The following is a 20400-nucleotide window of genomic DNA, read 5'->3' on the forward strand; positions in this document are numbered from 1 at the left end:
ACGAAATGTTACTTTTCTTGAAAATGAAAATGGTTTTAACAAAGAAAAAATCCAAAAGAACTATGATTATTTATTTCTTTTTGACCTTGTCAACGAACATGAAAGGTGCAAAAGCATTCATGATGAGCATGGGAGTGAAAATGAAGACACTCATGATGCAAGTGAGAATGTTAACGATGACCTATCTCATAATAACATACAAACCTATACTCGACATACCGAAGATCACCCACCATCTGATTTAGAAAGATACTCTCAAAATCAAGATGTAGACTCTACTAGTATTAGAAAATCGGTAAGAATTTCAAAAGCCTCTAGTAGATGTGTATCATATGATTCCTTTGAACCTAGATATAAATCATGTCTCATGTTTATACACTCATATACATAACCATCATCTTACCATGAAGCTAAAAATCATCAAGAATAGATTAAAGTGATGAATGATGAATTAGAAGCTTTAGAAAAGGGAAAAACTTAGGAAATCCAAACATTACCTAAAGGAAGGAAAACTATAGGATGTAGATGGGTCTACAAAATAAAAACTAAATATGATGGGACATTGGAAAGATATAAAGCTAGACTGATAGCTAAGGGATACAGTCAAGAATATGGAATTGACTACGATGAAACCTTTGCCCAGTTGCTCGAATAACGACTGTTAGAACTCTTATCTCTATAGCATTGATTAAAAAATGACTTATATTTCAAATAGATGTAAAAAATGACTTTTTGAATGGTAATCTGGACGATGAGTTCTATATAGATCCTCCACCAGGTTTGAACTTAGCACATGAGAAAACTCTTCAGCTACAAAAAACCATGTATGGCTTAAAACAAGCTCCCAAAGATTGGTATGATAGGTTCAGTAATGTGATGACCCAACTTCATTTTAAATCTTGTTTTACTAACACTGCATTGTTTGTTAAGTCTTTCAATGCAAGGATAGTTATACTGCTACTTACATAGATGATATGATAATCACAGGAGGCGATAAGCAGGGAGTAAATCATATCAAATATGTGCTTAAAGACAACTTTGATATGACAAATCTTGGCTTTTTACGATATTTTCTTTGAATTAAAGTAGCTTACTCACCTCGTGATTATTTTTTGTCACAGACTAAGTATGTAGCAAAGATCATTGAGAGATCAGGACTCTTAGATGAAAAACGAGTTGACACTCCAGAGGTCATAAATGCAAAAATGAAAAAAGATAATGGAGAACCTCTGCAAGATTCAACCCCATACAAACAAATGATTGGAGCTTTGTCTTATCTTTCTATTACTCGTCCTGATATTTCTCATGCTATTCATTCTGTCAGTCAATTTCAGCATACTCTCACTACAGTACATATGAGTGTTGTAATAAGAATTATTAGATATATTAAGAATTCCATAAGTCATGGATTGTTTTTGTCATCATCGTTCTCGTTAGAAATCATCGCATACTCTGATTCTGGCTGAGAAGGAGATGTGAATGATAGATGTTCAACTACTGGTTTATGTGTTTTTGTAGGTAACTCCTTAATCTGATGGAGATGCAAGAAGCAACAGAAGGTGTATCTTTCCTCAACTGAAGTTGAATATCGCGTCATGGCAACGACTACGTCTGAATTAGTATGGTTGCGACAACTACTGGAGGATTTGGGAATTCACATCACAGAACCCTCCAGATTATGTTGTGATAACAAGAGCGCTGTATATATTGCAAGCAATCATATGTTCCATAAGAGAACAAAACGCATTGAAATGCATTGCCACTATGTTCGTGAAGAATTTCTGCCAAATACTATCACATTGCCTTATGTTCCATCAGAATATCAACCCGTGGACTTCTTCACCAAAGCGCTACCGTCACCTAGATTTCACTTCCTACTTTGCAAACTCTCTGTTGTTCCACCATGAGTTTGAGGTGGGGTGTTAAGATATACACATATGTATATGTATACATATACATATATGTATTTATATTCAATGTAAACTGAAATACCCATTAGGGGTATGTCGGTCTTTTCCTATAATAGGTGTCAGCCCATTAGGGGCTAACTATTCTCCTTTTTATTTTTTATTTATTTTTGCTTTTGTCAGCCTTTTCCAGACTGAGAGGACAGCTCCAACTAGTTGTTGGAGCTGGCAGACCCAACAGCCACTTGGAGTTGCCCCCTCTCTTGCTCATGTATAAATAGGCCATTAAGGCCTTGCATTGAATGTATCTCTTGGAGAGTTCCTCCACTTCAATAATATATATATATATATATTACCCTTGTGAGGGTGGTTTGGATGATTCAATCAAGTATTCTACTTGATTGAAGTGTGTTCTTGTTTGTCCATAAGCGACGTTCTTGGATTTAGTCCATTTCATTACAAAGGGCAACATGGGCAGGCTCAATTTTCAATTGCAATTCTACCACTCCACCATGGCGAGGATGGCTTAATTGTTGGAAGCCATTGGATCCTTATTTATGGTGACTGATTGATAATGCTTCCCAGGTTTTGAATCCTCAATTACCATTGAATGTTTACATATTTTATGAATACTCATTACAATAGGAAAGTAGATTTATCCCTAGTGTGCAGGAGGTTTTTCCAACCAACTTGACATTGTCAACAGGCATGTTGTTAAGAAACAAGATCACCAACTAGATGTCAAACCATGTGTCTAAGGAGTCCTTCACAATCCTCAAGGACTTTCAATTGGGGATCTACCATGACAGCCCTCGAGGACAAATTGTTTTTGGAATTGGAGAGGATAGTATAAAGTGTTACAAAGTAATCAAATAATTGTAATGAAGGTGGGAGATAGGTGTGTTGGGGTGATGTGGCTTTGTCTTACCACATAAGACATGGGACCACTTAGAGTCCCTCTCCTATATGACTAAGGAAACCCTAAATAGAGTCCACCAAGAAAACCTCACCGAGGGTTTCCCTCTTTGTTTTAGAAACTTAGTGTGAGACTTCTATATAAAGAGGTATAGAGGTTGGTTCCAAGGTGTTAATTTCAATAGAGGTTCTTTGAGGGTTTTTGTTCACAAGGGTGAAGGGCTGCTTGTTTAGATTGCAACAAGGGAGGAGAAAGAAGGTGGGGCAGATTTCAGTTTCAATTGGTAGGGTTGAGGTAATCCATGGTGGCTGCATATTAGTGTATTTCTTCTTGTTCTTGAGAGCCTTGTAACATCGCATACTTTCCAGTTTCAATAAAAATTCTCGCATACTCTCCCCGTGAACGTAGGCGGTTTTGCCGAATCACATAAATTCGTTGTCTTGTGTGCTTGATTACTTTTTTGTTTTTTCATTGCATCATGTGTTTGCACACTTATCGCACGCTCAAGGTGGATACTAAGCTCAGCTCAAATCCTTAGTTAGGTAGTACTTCTTGACGATAGATTTCCTAATCCTTATCTTTCCCAAAAGAAAGATATTATCATAGTTAATGCTGGCTGGGTGGATGATGTGTGATGTCAACTTCAAATGGGATTTGACTTTTGGAGGGATGTTGGGGTCTCTTATTATACACTCACTCACAAGAAGGGACTTTCCCATGAGACAGCTATGAGAGAAAATGCTTTTCCATGGGAGGAGTGTAATATAGTGTTCATAGGAAGAGCAAGTTTTCCATTTAATGAGCAGGCTCCACTACCCTCTTTCATAAGAAAGATGTTGAACAAACGCCCCCCTCAGTGAGAGCTATTAAAGTTGGCTTTGTTTATAATACAGTAAGCAAGAAGAGGATCGTATAGTTTGAAGGTGCTCCAAGAAGGAAATCTCGCTGTTCAGTCCTTTTATGTTCTATCCTTCATGAACTGGTGGCCGCCCTATTTGCCAAAGAGTACCATACAGGATCATGGCCCAAACCAAATGTCTACAGATCCAGCCTGGCTTGAGTCTATTGATAAAGTTCCATCCCAGATGATTACCATGGAGAATTATAAGGGATCCAGGCCAATTCTGAGAAACTACATATTTGGTGTCTTATGTGTATCATTAAATTTTTGTCCCAAGTGAGCACATAAGGGTTTTCAGCTATGTCACATGGGTGCGGGTTCAGAGGTAAGGCACATGAAAATTCAGAAAATGTGCGGGCGTGTGTGTGTGTACATAATGTATTATATAATTATATAATACATTTTATAATTTATATATTCTTAAATTATATATATTTATATAATTCATAACAATTCAATAAACTGAGTTTAATTCAAACTACATATTTGCTTTCACAAAAAAATGTAAATAAACTGCACATTTGATTATTTGTTTTCGTAAAAAAGTTAACTAAAGTAAATGCAAAAGCAGCAAAACATAACTAACCGATATAAACAGTAAATATGGTTAGAATGCAAGTATGAAATACAGTCAAACGAAAATTAAAGCCTAGCAAAAATGAAGGAAATAACAGGAAAAAAAAAACTTAAGAAACCCTACAAATGCAAACGGAAATTAGGAACGTATTACATTCAAATGAAACCACACAACAACTCAAATATTTCTAAAATACAAACATTAAAATAAGAAAAGACAGAAAAGAACGACATAAGTGTAACCCTAATAAAAAATTTAGCATAATACACTTAAGATAACTAAACTCTTTTTACGAAAACAAAGGGCTTTTGCCTATTATGGAAACCCATACCTCCGGCCGGAAAAAAATAAATGGCGGTCAGGAAAATTTTGGGATTTTCCCTTTTTTTCGTTATAAAAGCAAAAAACGCAAAGAAAAGGAATATAAAAGCAAAACTTACCTTCTCTAGGTTGCCGGAGTTCGCTGGAATCCTTTCCTCCGATCGCCGAGGTCTCCGGAGGAACGATTCGCCGGAGGGAGAGTCGCCACCGCCGGAGAGGAGAGGAGAGGGAGGGTGTCGTAGGGGAGAGGGAGGGTGACTTTGGGTCGGGAACGGGGAAGATGGTGCGTGGGGTTGGGGTTGGGGTTGGGGCTGGGTTCCTCCCCCTCCCTATTTCATGAGATTGGTCAACGAACGAAATAGCTCTATCCCGTTGACCAGAACAAAAAACATTAAAAAAAAAAATGCTCAAGCCGCACCAACGGGTTTGGTATTCAAGGTAAATCCGAACCCACCCAAATAAGTCGGAATTCGGATTCAGGTTTTGTGGGTCAAGAAAATGAAATCTCAAACACGGAATCATATAATTTCAAAAACACGCTTTTACTAAAATTGCATATAAAGCACTTGAGTCGGTTGGATAACCCACAAAAAAGTAGTGTTGGGTCAGATATCCAACAAAAATCATAACCCAAACCCGGCTCATATATTACTTTGGTCAGGTTCGATCCGGTATTTATCGTGCCTGAAAATGAAATCCCAAAAACCCCCTTTCATATAATTTCAAAAGCTTACTTTTACTAAAAGTACATATAAAACACTCATGTAGATTCGGATATCTGGCAAAGATCATAACCCAAAGTCGGCTCATATATTACTTGGACCGTGTTTGGATCGACCCCAATAATATTCCAGTCCACATCTTTTTGCCCATACAAGTACTTGTTACATGCCCAACCTATTGACAGCCCCACCCGTATCTGGGCAAGTTGACATAGGTGCATTAGCATCCCTGCGCACCCATGTGACGGGTTTCTAGCTGGCAAGTTATTGTGCTATCTGATTTAAGGGTAATCAATCCACGTGGCATCTCTCCTAAAAGTGATGTTCCTTTGATAGATTATTAATCTCAGCTTGAGTGGATTGGGAATTTCATTAGAAAAAAAATATATGTCGTCCTTCTTACTAGCTTGTGTTACTCCTTGTGTAAGGAAGAGAGTATGTACTATAGATAAATGGTGGTTATCCCTAGTTGGTGGTTTATTAGACTAGGAAAAATTAAAACAAAAAATCAGGTGAGGAAAAAAGTTGATATTCATTAATTACTATTATTAACTCGTAGTAAAAAACACTTATACACAAGTGTATGTAAATGATTTGAATATTTCTTGAATTGGTGATTCAAGATTCGGTACTATTAGCAACCCCATGATTTGTATACAAGGTATTTTGGATCTTTCACATTACAAGTTTTGGTTCAATTGCATTTTTTAACTTTGAAATGGATTTCTCATTGTTTTTGTTCAAAAAATGATTTAAACTAGAAAGTGTTCGCTTCCAAACAAGACAAAATCAAGTCAATATGTTCATGAGATGAAAAGTTATGATAAAAACAAAGTGACTTGTTTTCATGTATGACCCATTTTTAATGTATATTTAACCCCCAAAAAAGATGGAATTAGCTGTATACATAAAAGAACAATAAAGTAAAGAATTATATCTTTTAACACACTAAAATGTGTCTTGATTCTGACATCTGATAAGGAGTTTTGGTCAAAACAAATTAAGATGTCATGATGGATCTAGAGCACGACTTGATTTGCAATGTAAAAAACTGAAATATCCAAACTCAATCCCTGAAAAGCTTCTGGAAGTCTCATACACACGCCTCTAGCATCCTTATCCTTCTTCTAGAGGATCTTGAAAGGTACCAAGAACCATTCAACTTCTTAAAGATAAACTTTTCTAAGTCCTATATTCATTTAACCAAACCCACTTTAAGTTTATTAACCTCTAAGAAAAAGCAATCCAACTAGTGAGAGATTGACATTCAACTTCAGCCAATCACACAATGACATGTCATCTCCTTGACCAATTAGATCCAGCCTATTGTGTAATGTTTAGATCTGAATACTTTGGTCCCTTACCAATTGACTTGGGAAGCAGATCAGGTCATGCTGAACATGAGTTTTTTTGCTCATGCCCACATCGTGGCCGTCTGTTTGCATTTTGGATGAATGCCACGTGGTTTTGTTGACTTTTGAGCTTTTTAAAATGCAAATCGGATGGCCACGCTGTCGGCATGAGCAAAAACGCTCATGTTCAGCATGACCTGATCTGCTTCCATTGACTTGAGTCCATAACCCAATAAAAAAAACTACAAAGAGGGACGCAAACCTCCTTGTTTTAGGTAACTAAAACTGGAGTGAGAAACCATTGTTGCGCTGAAAAATATATTTAGCCTAGGCATTACCACTCTACCAAATTCGCTAGCCTACTTATTAATTCTAGGTCTATTCCTAATGTCCACTATGCTAGACACAAACCTCCATAAGCATGTGCTACCACATTATGTGCTCATCAACTAACCTGGGAGGGCTAGTCCAAGCTCATGGTGAGTTTATTTCATTTTCTTCTTATTTTATTCATTGTTATTTAAAATATTAAGAGTGTGTTTTCTCTAATATTCCTAAACTTGTGGACTATATAATCAAACGGCAAAGTTAAAAGTTTATAAGGTTTGATCATTTGGTTATCAAAAACCTGGTTCATCACAAAATTTAAGGCTTTAGTTTTTATTATCAATAGAAATTCTTACATTCTAAACTTGTGAGGACGGTTCTGATGGCACATATAAGTAGCTGATGCTATATTTTGAAGTAGGTTTTAGGCCACTTTATTTAGTTTCTGCAGGTACATATGACTCATCTAAAGCATTTCTCAACTTTGACGTAAAAGGTTGGGCTTCTTGAGCCACCTTATCTTTAGGAAATGAAACATGCAAAATATCTAGTTTGTCATATTTCTAATATTATATGTTTTTTGTTTCCCCTACCTCCTTTACCATTTATATTTTTTTCAAGACTCCTACCTCTTTTACGAGAGGGTGGTGTGTGTTCTCCCCCGAAGACGACCGTTAGCTACATCTCGTGTTCAGGGGTCCCAATGAGTGCCATGTATAAGAGCTCATGGAGCTCGTATCCCCGTGTGTGTCGGCATCACTTGGCATCAGAATCTGGTGCAGTTGCAAAGACTTAAATACCCTTTCCTGCTATGCTCGTCATGAAACGACGGTTCGAGAAAATTACAAAAATATCCTTCATTCAATAAAAGAGAAACGACGGTTCGAGAAAAGGACAAAAAAAGCCTTCCATCCAGAAAGTATGATGTTAACTCTTCAAAGTCCAAACGTTTTGCTTTTGCCCAAACCAGTAAACTTTTGCGCCATCTGCTGTAACAGGAGCTCCCTTTGACAACACAAACTTTGTCATCGTCTCAAGTCGAGGTTCCCGCCTTGTTTTTTAGTTTGTTTTACAACACATTGTCGCCTTCTCGTTCTTGCCTTGTGTTACAAAACATTCCTGTGTTCGCGATCGACTGGTTCGATCATTGGCGGGCGTCATAGGAGAATTTGCCGGACTTCTCTTTTTACAGGCTTCTCTTCTTTTTCATTGTCGTTAGGCATTATGGAAGAAAGCAATGACACACAAACATTCCAACCAGTGTCATTAAGGCGTCGTGAGTATCTTTTCATGTCATCATGTTATCGTTGAAGAACATATGTCGTCTTGAGTGCGATTGAAGCGTTGTTTTGTTATTGCAGGTGGATCTTGTCCTTTTGATGGTTGGAAACTTATCGATATTTGTAAGACGTTGGGACCTATTGACAAGAATGCTTGTTTACAAATGCGAGGAAGGGCCTCTACCCCATACGGTATCCTCCATTCACTCAGTATATGCATTGTATCTCAAATTGCGGTTTTAGTAACATACTACCGATTTGTGAGATATTGTTTGGTTTTTTAATATCGATTTGTTTGCTATTGTGCTGAATTTCTGTATTTATTTGTAATATATTTTGCGATATATTTATCAATTTGTAGGATATTATGTGTTTTGTAGTATCAATTTGTAAGGTATTATGTTGAATTGTCGTATTGATTTATAATATATTATGTGATATGTATATCGATTTGTAAGAATTATGTGTTTTGTAATATATATTTGTAAGATATTTGTAGAAAGACTTTTAAAATGTGTGTATGCAGAAATACATTTTTACGCGCTTGCGGTGGTGATTTTTATATTCAAATAGTTGCTCATTTAGCGATTTCTATTAAACTCGCTTCACAGCACCATAGATATAATTAAAACGCTATCGTCAACACACATGTATGACATGTCATTTCTTTTATTGGCATGGTAAGTAACAACCCCATGCATAGTATAAGCAAATAACAAACCGTAATTGCTTTTATACTGTGATTCATTAAATCATTTCTTTGACTTGCTTAACCTTATTAGTATTCAATGTTATATGCATCATGTAGCCGTGAAATCAGTTTCCGGTTTGCTTGGATTTGAAGTCCTGATAAAACATTAAATTCAAATCATCAGAAATGTTTGTGCAATCATTGGATTTCAATATTTCTGCAGGAACTTGATCTGAAATCTATCGCCGGATTTCAACACATTTCTACAGAAATTTGATCGATCATCTGGATCGATTTCCATTTTTTCCCGGCGATCATTCTTTTTCAAAGCTTATTTCTGGTACTGATCGAAACTCTGGACTACTGTAAAGAACCTGTCGGGATACGGATACAATGTTTAGTTGCCTGAAATCTCTGGATCTGTCGTAGATGCTGATCAGAATCCCCTGATGTAGCCGGAATAACTTCACGATTATCGTGATAATGTGAATCCGGTGGTTTCATTCTTGAGCCACCGTGAAAATTCATTTCATGATTGCTATTTCCAATTGATGCTATTGTTATTTCTGGTAAATGTCTGGTTGATTCTCAATTGATTCCAGCTTGCGTGAGTATCTTGATCGACTGAAATCGATGAGTTTTGTTTTCAATCTCTGATCACCGGAATTTTTTTTTCATCACCGTGAAATTCTGTTTCACGGTGAAGTTATTCAAAGTTTAGATCTGAGCTGATTCATCATTTGATTAAAGCTTAGAATCTGGCAGTTGTTATTGATCAACTGATATCAACCAATTACTCAGAATCTGGCAGTTGTTACTGTTTAAACTCCGACGAGTGTCTGAAATTCTAACTTGATTTGCTTTCTAATTTCTTAATTGTAGATGTGATATTTTGCAAGAACTGTGTTAAAAATAATTGATTTTGTGTTGTTATTCACTCAATAATTTTTCTGATTTTCCTATCTTTGTTCATTTTTCAGTTTCTAAAATCAAATTCCTGTTTTACTCTTAATTCATGTATCGTTTTCTTTATTAAAATCTCTGTTTTCATTCTTTTCATTTCAGACTCTTGTTTTCTCTGATTGTCTACATTCTTTGTTTTAAATATTTTTATTTCATGTTCATTTTTTTCAATTTACTTCGTCCAATAATTTTCCCTGTTTAGCATTTCATAGTTTGTTGTTGAATTTCACTATTTTGTTACTGTTTCATTTACTGTTTTGCTTTTCATTACATAAATCTCCTATTTTGTCCATTCTTTGTTTTTATTAGACATTAGTTAATTGAATATTAGTTAATTGTTAGATGTTAGTAAGTAATTAGCTAGATTTAATTAGTGTTGTTAATTACTTTGTTATTAGCTTAAGTAGTTACATGTTTAGCATTTCTTAGTAAATTGTGATTTCATTGTTAGCATTTAATTAGTGTATTTTACTTAGCGTATTCTCTATTAGTATCTTGTACTGCTCGTGTTCTTTTGACTTGTGCAGAATCGCACAGGAGTGGAGCTGAAGTGCATAAGTAACACAAAGCACGAAGATAGAAGATTTTTACTTTTCAGTTTAGAATTATGAATTGAATTGGGTTTATAAATATTGCACTTTACGCCCTCTGCGAAGGGTATTCATTTGTTGTAATAGTTAGTTGTTTTTACCTTTCTTGAACATTTTACATTTTAATAATACGGCAATAAAGATTAGTTTAGATTTGCATGTTTGAATACGAAATATTCCCGTTCCGTGAGTTCGACCCAGTCTCATTCACTAGTGAGAACCGGTTTTTATTATTTGATGTCTGGTTTTCACATGTTTTACATATAAAAATCTTTTCAAAATTACAACAATTATAAAGAAGACATCACCCTACCCTACCCTACCCTACCCGACCCGTTGTCCAGGTCTAAAACTCTAATCTATTTAACCCCTCTTCCTCTTTCTTTTCTGCAGCAACACAGCTTCTTCTTCTTCATCTTTTTTCTCCTCCGCCTTCGTCTTCTTTTTCTTCTTCTCTTTCTTCTTCTTCTTCTTTGTATTTTTCTTTCTTCTTTGTTCTTCTGTGTTCCTTCTACCTATTCTTGTTAGACAGAGGGGTGATGCAAATGTCCATCTATTTGATCTATTCCTACTGCCAGACCCTACATTGTTCACAAACCATACTTCACAGTTGAAAAAATATTTGTCTAATCTTTGATATGCTTCATGACAAATACGTAGAGTGAGCGATCTATCATATAACCCTTCTGCTCCTTCAAGAGAATGGTTCCTGACCTTTGAAGCTTATTGTCAAGAGTGCACCAATGCTAGAGTCTCTAAGAATCGGCCTCGGTCTGACAAAAATGGTGCAATGAGCTGCCATTTTCCTCGACCTCGTTTGCTTGCAGAGGATGTATCCTCAACATAGAAGGATGCAACGATGAATGATACAAATGTTTTGGTGATCTCTTTTGTAAAAATTTGAGTCTCTAAAAGATAGATATGCATTCGACAAAATTGTCCTCCCATTGATATTATAACTAAATACTAATATTTTTTCTATATGAATGTAGTTGTAAATAATATGGATTTGTAGTTACGATGAGAACGATATGTCTTTGTTTGTATTTGCGAACAAAATCAATTCATGTTTAAGAATTTAACTCGTTTTGTATCATTAAAGTAAAACCCAAAATCCTTAAACCCTGAAACCCAATCACCCGTAAAAGCGATTATGAAATTGCGTTGACATAGACACTACCCGTAAAAGCAAATCGCGATAGCACATAGCTTTCATACGTCATTGTGTAAATCATGATGGTACTTATGGTTCACTTAGACAAAGCTCATTGTCTTAAAGACAAACCTCATTGCAAATCGTGATCACCATTTATGAATGTTTGTGCAAATTGTTAAAGCCTTATATAAACACATGTTCATTATTAATTTATGAAGGTCGATCATTAACTATTTGTTTAGTGACATTTGTGTGCTACATTGATTAAAATAGATTTATTCACTTATAGAAAGTCACGTTAAAGAAAATAGCTCATTTCTACTTTACACAACGCTAATCGCTTTTACGATTTTCAATTATGAAGGCCAAACATAACAACGATTTGCTTTTATTATATAACAGTCCAACTTATTTGTCGTGTTAAGTGAAATTGAAATTTTATTTATTTCAACATAGAGATATTTACATATGTTGTATACATAGTCTTATAAATTTTTTTATACAAAATTTAGTTATATAGTACATAAAATCTGTTAGAAGTTGATGTACATCACATTACTTCTGGGAGGGTCGCGTCGTTTGTTGCCTTGTAGGTATTCTTACCGGCTGAGTTTTTTTCTCTTCCGCAATTAGATACTCCATCAATTTTCCACATAGTTCTGTGCAGAATCCAAGCATATCAGCCTGCAACAAAAATGTAATGTGACACTAATTTATACATTAAGTCCCCAACAATAGAGGGTAATATTGCTCGAAATCAGCATACAACGACGAAATCATGTTCTCGTCTATTGTATATTGCTTCAATATACTTCATTACAAATACGCCATAATCGACGCCATTATTTTATAAAGGAGCATCTTCTGCTGAGCGAAAATTTCACTCGCCAATGTCAACACCAAAAGCGTCTTTAACGAATCCCACCTGTGGTTCATGCAGAAATAAGTAATTTCTTGACCTCCGTACAGGATATGACATCCTTATAGATGGAAACTTTCGAAATGCAAAACGTCATGACGTACACCACTGTGTAACTCCAATGAATTGTATCACCATAGTTGTTTTTCTTTTAAATCCATCACGTATAAGAGCCAATATGCTTCAATTTGCCAAAGTGTAGGAATCAATATCTGCAAATCGATCGTACAAACGGTGTTAAGACTATTATGTCGTAACCTTGTACAAGAGGTTTGTTCACCTACTTTTTCACTTGACCAAAAGTCTCCGCAATGATCATCGTTAACCCAATATGGTAGTCCATCTTGAAATCCAATGGAGTATGGCAATCGACGTACGTTACTCTGTTGACCGAAACACTGATAATTGCAATGTTAAAATACAAAGCAACAAGAATAAATCAAAAAACAAAATAAACATAAAATAGAACCGATATACCATGAAATAAGGGCTGACAATGCATCTAGTATTGGTTGTTGCGTTGCTTTGAATATACTTGACGAAATCAGATATAGTCTGTTTACAACAAATATTAACTTGTTAACATACATACTATGGCATACATAAGTATATTACTAATAGTGGTTTCATACGTACAAAATTACTAATAGTGTTCCCTTCTGCATATTCGTTTTGCATCCATTTGATGTTATCTTGGAGCTCTTTGCTGAGTTTTCGGGCACTGCCTTTTGTGGATGTTCCATTGACATCATCAGAATATTCAAGAAACAATATTGAAATTCTCTTATACATTACACAACACAAATCGCATAAACGACATAAAAAAAATAAATTTTGAAAAAAATCGACGCAATGTTTAAACAATATATGCCTGAATCGTCATCGCTGGTCGTGTAGCTATCATTTTCTCGTTCATCGATATCGATACCCCATTTGCGATAAAGCAGGTTATATGTTTAATTCATGAACACGTCATTTATAAAGGAATTGTCGGTTTGTCTGTTCCTTGTTCACGAAGCAAAGCGAAGCCACACCATCCAGAACTTATGCGACATGTCATTCATATACAAAGGAAACATCATTTCACAGACCGACAGTTTTTAAAAAATAACACCAGTTTTCAAAAAGCGCAAATAAATAAATTGCATTGCACATTAATTAAATTAAAAAATATCATTTCATCTACCTTTTACAAAACTAATCAACGCGATATGACGTAGCAGTCAAATCACGATAGCACATCTCGTGTGGATTTGTTTTTCAACCTCTTTTTGATCTTTTATATGTCATTGTGTAAATCATGATAGGAAAATCGTTAACTTAGACAAAGCTTGTCAAAATAAATCGCGATAGGATAAATCGTTGCAACGATATCGATTTGCAATTATGACTTAAATCAGCATGAAGTTATCATTCATATAGACAAAGCTTGTCACCCTAAATACTAAACCCCAATAACTAAACCCAAAACCTAAAACACAAAGCTCATCAAATCACGATATTATATATTGCTATCGTTTGCAAAGACAACGATTGATATATCGTTGTCACGGTCGCTTCTTAAGACCTAAAACCCTATACCATAAACACTAAACCCTGAACCCTAATCTCAAAACCCTATACCCTAAATCCTAAACCCTAAACCTTAAACCCTACTATCTAAACCCTAAATCCACACTATCTAAACCCTAAACTCCAAACCCTAAATCCTAAACCTAAACCCTAAACCTAAACCCTAAACCCTACTACTTATACCCTAAACTCTACTACCTAAACCCTAAACCACAAACCCTAAACCCTAATGCCTAAACCCTAAACCTTACACCCTAAACTCTAAAAACTAAACCCTAAACACTGAACCCTAAACCCTACTACCTATACCTTAAACCATAAACCATAAACCGTACTACCTAAACCCTAAACCACAAACCCTAATACCTAAACCCTAAAAAATAAACCATAAACCCTGCTACCTAAACCCTAAACCCAATACCTAAACCCTACTATCCAAACCCTAATTCCTAAAACCTAAAACCTAAAACCTAAACACTAAACACTAAACACTAAACCCTAAACCCTAAACACTAAAGGCTAATCCATTTTGCGATTTTCATTCATGGAGGGTGAAAATTACAATGATTTTTGAAGAGTACACATCTCTAATCTTCTAGAGGATGTTCATTTACGAAGGGCGAACACTACAAGCCTTTCTTCACCGTATACATCGCTAATCCCTTTTGCGATTTTCATTCACGAAGGGTAAAAATTACAACAATTTCTGAACAGTACACATCACTAATCGCTTATAGGATGTTCATTTACGAAGGACGAACATTACAAGTCTTTGTTCACCGCATACATCGCTAATCCCTTTTGCAATTTTCATTCACGCAGGATGAGCATTACTATGATTTCTGAACAGTACATATCTCTAATCTTTTATAGGATGTTCATTTACGAAGGGCGAACATTACACGTCTTTGTTCACCGCATACATCACTAATCCCTTTTGCGATTTTCATTTACAAAGGGTGAGCATTACAACTATTTCTGAACAATACACATATCTAATCGCTTATAGGATTTTCATTTACGAAGGGTGAACATTACAAGCATTTGTTCACTGCATACATCACTAATCCCTTTTGCGATTTTCATTCATGGAGGGTGAGCATTATAATGATTTTTGAACAGTACACATCGCTAATCTTTTATAGGATGTTCATTTATGAAGGGCGAACATTACAAGTCTTTGTTCACCGCATATATCGCTAATCCCTTTTGCAATTTTCATTCACGGAGGGTGAGCATTACTACGATTTCTGAATAGTACACTTCTCTAATCGCTTATAGGATATTCATTTACGAAGGGCAAACATTACAAGCATTTGTTCACCACATACATCTGTAATCCCTTTTGTGATTTTCATTCACGAAGGGTCAACATTACAACAACTTCTGAACAATACACATCTCTAATCTTTTATAGGATGTTCATTTACGAAGGGCAAATATTACAAGCCTTTGTTCACCATATACATCGCTAATCCCTTTTGCAATTTTCATTCACAGAGGGTGAAAATTACAACGACTTCTGAACAATACACATCTCTAATCGCTTATAGGATGTTTATTTATGAATGGCGAACATTACAACGATTTGTTCACATAGACAAACTTCTTAAACATTACAACGATTACAACAAACATTCTTAAATTATAAGTAGAGATACATGTACAGAGAGTAGTCGTCTATAGAGGTGGCAAATAATAGTCCAACCTTTTCGCGTGTTTAGTAAAATTAAAATTTTATTTCAACCCAAAGAGATTTACATAATTTGTATACATTCTTACAAAATCCGTATACAAAATTTGGTATACACAGTCTACAAAATCTGTTAGTAATCTCTGTACATCATATTAATTCTGAAGGGGTTGTGTCGTTCATTGCCTTGTAAGTACTCTTACTGGCTGATTCTTTTTCTCTTCCGTATTTAGAAACTCAGTCAATTTTCGGCATAGTTCGATGCAGAATCCTGGTATATCATCCTGCAACAAAAATATAATGTGAAAACAATATATAAATTGAGTCCCCAATAACAAAGGATAATAAAGAGCATACAGTGTCGAAACCAGGTTCTCATCCATTGTATATTGCTTCAATATACTTCATTACGAATATGCCACAATCAACCCTATTACTTTGTAAAGGAGCATGGTCAGCACATATCAAGATTCACTTACCAATGTCGACACCCAAAATGTCTTTTAAGAATCCCGCCTGTGGTTAATGCAGAATATAGTAAAATCTGGGCCACTAGTGTAAAAATCCAATAAGTTGTGATGATGCACGAAATGCACATCATTTTAATATAATATTCATGCATTTTTATATGTTCTTAAGGCTTAGAACCCATGAATGGATGTATTTAGATATAAAGAGGTCTCGGTTCAAATTTCAATCAAATCAGAGTTAAATTGAGTGAGATATTGCACTTTTAGTGCTTGGACACAGATTTCAAGGTAATTCAAATCAAGATCTGACCCAAATAACCCATTTTGGGTCTTGGATCAGTTCATAAACATCACAATCCAACTCACCTGTGATCCAAACCTAATTTATAAATTGTTTTCAGAAAACTCACTTTAAAAGAGGCGCCTAGCATTTCATTTCATTTTAAACCTCTTTTTGAATTTGTGCAAACTTTAGCTTAAGTTTAAATATGATTTTTTGAAAACCCTAAGACATTTTTGCCTTGAGATTTGGGACCAGTCAGAGCTCCTCTTCCTCCTCCATGTCGTCCTTTACATGCCACTTCCATTGATGCTTCTTCGTCTACTATTTCTTGTCCTTCACGTTTTGCTTTTTCCGCCATCTTCTTCCTCACCATCGTGTTAATCATTTAACGTGTGATTGCTGTATTTTTGCAGGGTTGCAGATCAACGTGGATGCTCTTCCCAGCTGGTGTGCTGTCTACACCACTTGGAAAGGTCGTCTTCTTCCCATTCCGACCCTCTTCTCCATTGGGTGCAGCCCGTTCACTTCCACCGCTCAACACCCTTTATTAGCCATATCCTTGCAACCATACACAACCACGTGGATGAGAATCACAACCACAACGAGTTTGGCAGCAAAGTCCATGGCTTAAATCGCTCATCCTTCCCCACCACTCATCGGACTGCCCAAGAGGTTAGTAGTCTTCTTCTTTATTTTCTTTTAGATAAAATCGAGTCTACCCATGGTCGATTCTCCTCAACCTCAAACCTCCTTTCTATTTTCTGTTTGTTTGACAGCAAAAACCACTGTCATTTGCATGTTTAGATCGAGTTCTAAGGTGTTTTAGAGAGTCAAATTCTTTGATATTTAGTCCAATAGGAAAATTGGCTAAGTCCATCTTAGCCGATTTTGATGTATGTCCAGTTTTGTTTATTTTGATAAAATATTTTGTTGTTACAGCAATTTCGTTTAGTTAGTGTGTTAGATTTACTAGAATCATATCCAGCCATAGCTTAGTTTAGATTACATTAGAATATCGTTTTACCTTTGTTGTGTTAGTAGATAAAATAATTTGTATGCGTGAATTAGAAAAGTCGTTGTATGGGTGTTAATGGCTGTCGTTTTCTTTATAGGAGAAGGCAGCCATGGCTGTAGTTTCGAGTTTAGGGTCCAGATTCATTGTATTTAGTTTTAGTCAGTTTTAAGATTTAATTAAGTAATTTAGATTTGTGTGTTTTAGCCAAAATAGCATTTTACGTTTTTGTGTGTTACATCCCATTCGTACCCTTATATTCAATTGGGTAGATGTTGGTTTGGGTAGGTAGTTAGAGCCTAGGCTAACATATCATTCAACTTTGCATTTTAGTACGAAGGGCATATTGTTATTTTTGTTTAAGGGACGATTTTGGTATGTGTGGTAGCCCATCCAAATTCGTGGAATTCAATTGAGGCAAGTTTTGACCCCTTCTTCTAGTCCAACCAAGATAGAATCATTCTCTCTTTTCCATTTTGGAAATAATTTTGATTTTCAATTCCCTTTCTAAAATTCGTGTGCAAGATTTTGGGAAAGCTTTTCAAATTGTCTATCTCATTTTAATGCAAAATTGAAACTGTGTGGGCCCATTGAGCTTGCCGAGTTTGACTTTACAATCCTTCCAAATGAATCCCTAAGGCAAGAATGCATGGGGTCCACTCATTTTCCAAATTCGCCACTTAGTATTTATATGCCCTCTTTTAATTCCATAGCTTGACATAGTATAGATATGGCATTAACGATTTTAGTAGGTTTTGACTTTGATTTAGGCTTTCAAAAATGTGTTTAGTAATTTAGGAAAGTAAGTTGTCTTTATAGTGGTTTTGATTTAATTACCAATTTTATTTCTAGGCTAAAATCTTGTTTTAGGATTATATATCTAGTTACCAATTCTAATTGATTAATCTCTAAGTAATTAGGTTAGTTATTAGAAATTAACCAAAATCGTGTAGGTATCCTTCTTTAGTAAGTCCAAGCCTTACTAACCCTAGTGGGTCCATCTAGGGTGGCGTGAGCCTATGTCAAAGCTAAACTCTAAACTGTCCCCCTTACTAACCCTAGTTAGGTAATTAACCCTAGCAAAGTTGATCAACTAACATTAGGTTGAAGTTCGTGTTAACATTAATTTCAAGTTAGCTTTGGATTTAATTTTTGTGTTTTTAGTTAAATAGTTAGCTTACATTAAGGTGAGTCTATTAAGGTTAGTTAATTTTATTAACTTAGACATTCTAATTGATAATTGCATGTTAGTTATATTAGTTTAATAATAGCATGTCTTTTAGAGTAAATTTAGAGTTAATTTGTTTAAGTGCTTGCATGCTTGTTTAGTTAGTTTTATTGAGTCCATTTTTCTGTAGTTTAACAGTTTATTAGAGGTGTTTAGGACTGTTTTTATAGGTAATTTAATGTCGTGGTGTATGTAGTGGATTCTTTCAAATGAATAGTGCATTGAGTTAAAAACCGGGTTTTTGCATCAACTTACACTCATCATTTTATGTGCAATTTTTTTGAGTTTTTCCAAAAAATTTATTCTATTCTCTTCCTCTGCGTGTTCACTATCAGAAGACCAAAAATCAGCTCATTTTGAGTTGATTTGGTCTGACTTTTAAGCGTTTTTCAAAATTAGCTTTTTCGCGTTTTTAAATTTCGGGACATACGATTTCCAGAATTTGTACAAATTTGAAACACTTATATCTGGAGCTTCCTGATGATTTTTTCAAATCCGTAAAATCTAACAGATTCTTGAATCTGTCAGAAACAGAAAAAAAGAAAAATTGTAAAAATTAGACTTTGTTTGCTCCTTCAAATTCACTGTTTGCGAAAACCTATCAAAATGCACTATTACACTATTTGAGGGCAAAATAGTCATTTTACTAGTTGTGTGATTTTTGGTAGTTTTTATTGCTTTTCTGCATTTTAGTTAGTATATTTGCAGCAATTAGCTTAGTTAGATTCATAATCATTAGTTGATGTAATGAGAAATGACATTCTAGTTAATTTTGATTTTTAATTATAATTTAGTTCAGTAATTTTTCGTAGAATTAGATTAATATAATTTTTAGAATCATTTATTATAATTGTGCACTAATTTTATGTCTTATTGTGTTTTAGGTTGATAAAGTTTACAACAGGTCAAAAGGTGAATTCAGAATGAGAGTGCAAATGCATATGTGGTGAAAGGATGAAATTACCCCCGGCGATCTGGAGAAGACTTTAGAAATCTGTTTCTAATTAATTGTAGTTTCTTGTTTGTAATTTCAGTAGAATTGTATTGTTCAACTTAGATGAATAGTTTGATATTAATAAATTGAAATTTTTAGAAGTAAATTGAATATTTCCCGTTCCTTGAGGATTCGACCAGTACTTGTCACATTCGTGGAAAGTCAGTTTTTATTATCTTTGGTTGACGATTTTCCAAATGCTTTTAATGAAAATAATGTTTTAAAAATACCACTGCAAAAAGCTCAACCAAATTTTGGCGTCGTTGCCAGGGAACGACGATTATATTATGTTATTTCTACGATTTCAATTTGTTAATATGTGTTTAGTTAGTTGTTTTTGTTTGTTTTAGTCAGTAGGATTAACATAGTTAGTAAATGTAGGATTCACTTACTGTTTTCCTAGGATTCACTGGAATGCATACTTCAAGGAGTGATTAGACAAATGGGTTTTAGCGAACATAGTTTGTGATTTCCTATATCTTTTTATTTTGGTGATTTAGATTAGATTTTGTTCTGGTATTCATAT

General features: G+C 35.0%; 1 protein-coding gene across 2 annotated transcripts in view; it reads right to left on the bottom strand.

Moving 5' to 3' along the window:
* The window catches only part of LOC149843037 (TATA-binding protein-associated factor BTAF1-like), a 136145-nt gene extending 131230 nt beyond the window's left edge, over positions 1-4915 (bottom strand). For both annotated transcript variants that reach the window (XM_089999552.1, XM_089999553.1), the window contains exon 1: positions 4742-4915. The gene's annotated coding sequence lies outside the window, so the exon portion shown is untranslated. The remainder of the gene's footprint in view (positions 1-4741) is intronic.
* Between the last annotated feature and the right edge of the window lie 15485 nt (positions 4916-20400).

The sequence above is a fragment of the Nuphar pumila genome, chromosome 3, assembly GCF_984573655.1.
Source record: "Nuphar pumila chromosome 3, dmNupPumi1.hap1.1, whole genome shotgun sequence".
Lineage (NCBI taxonomy): Eukaryota > Viridiplantae > Streptophyta > Magnoliopsida > Nymphaeales > Nymphaeaceae > Nuphar > Nuphar pumila.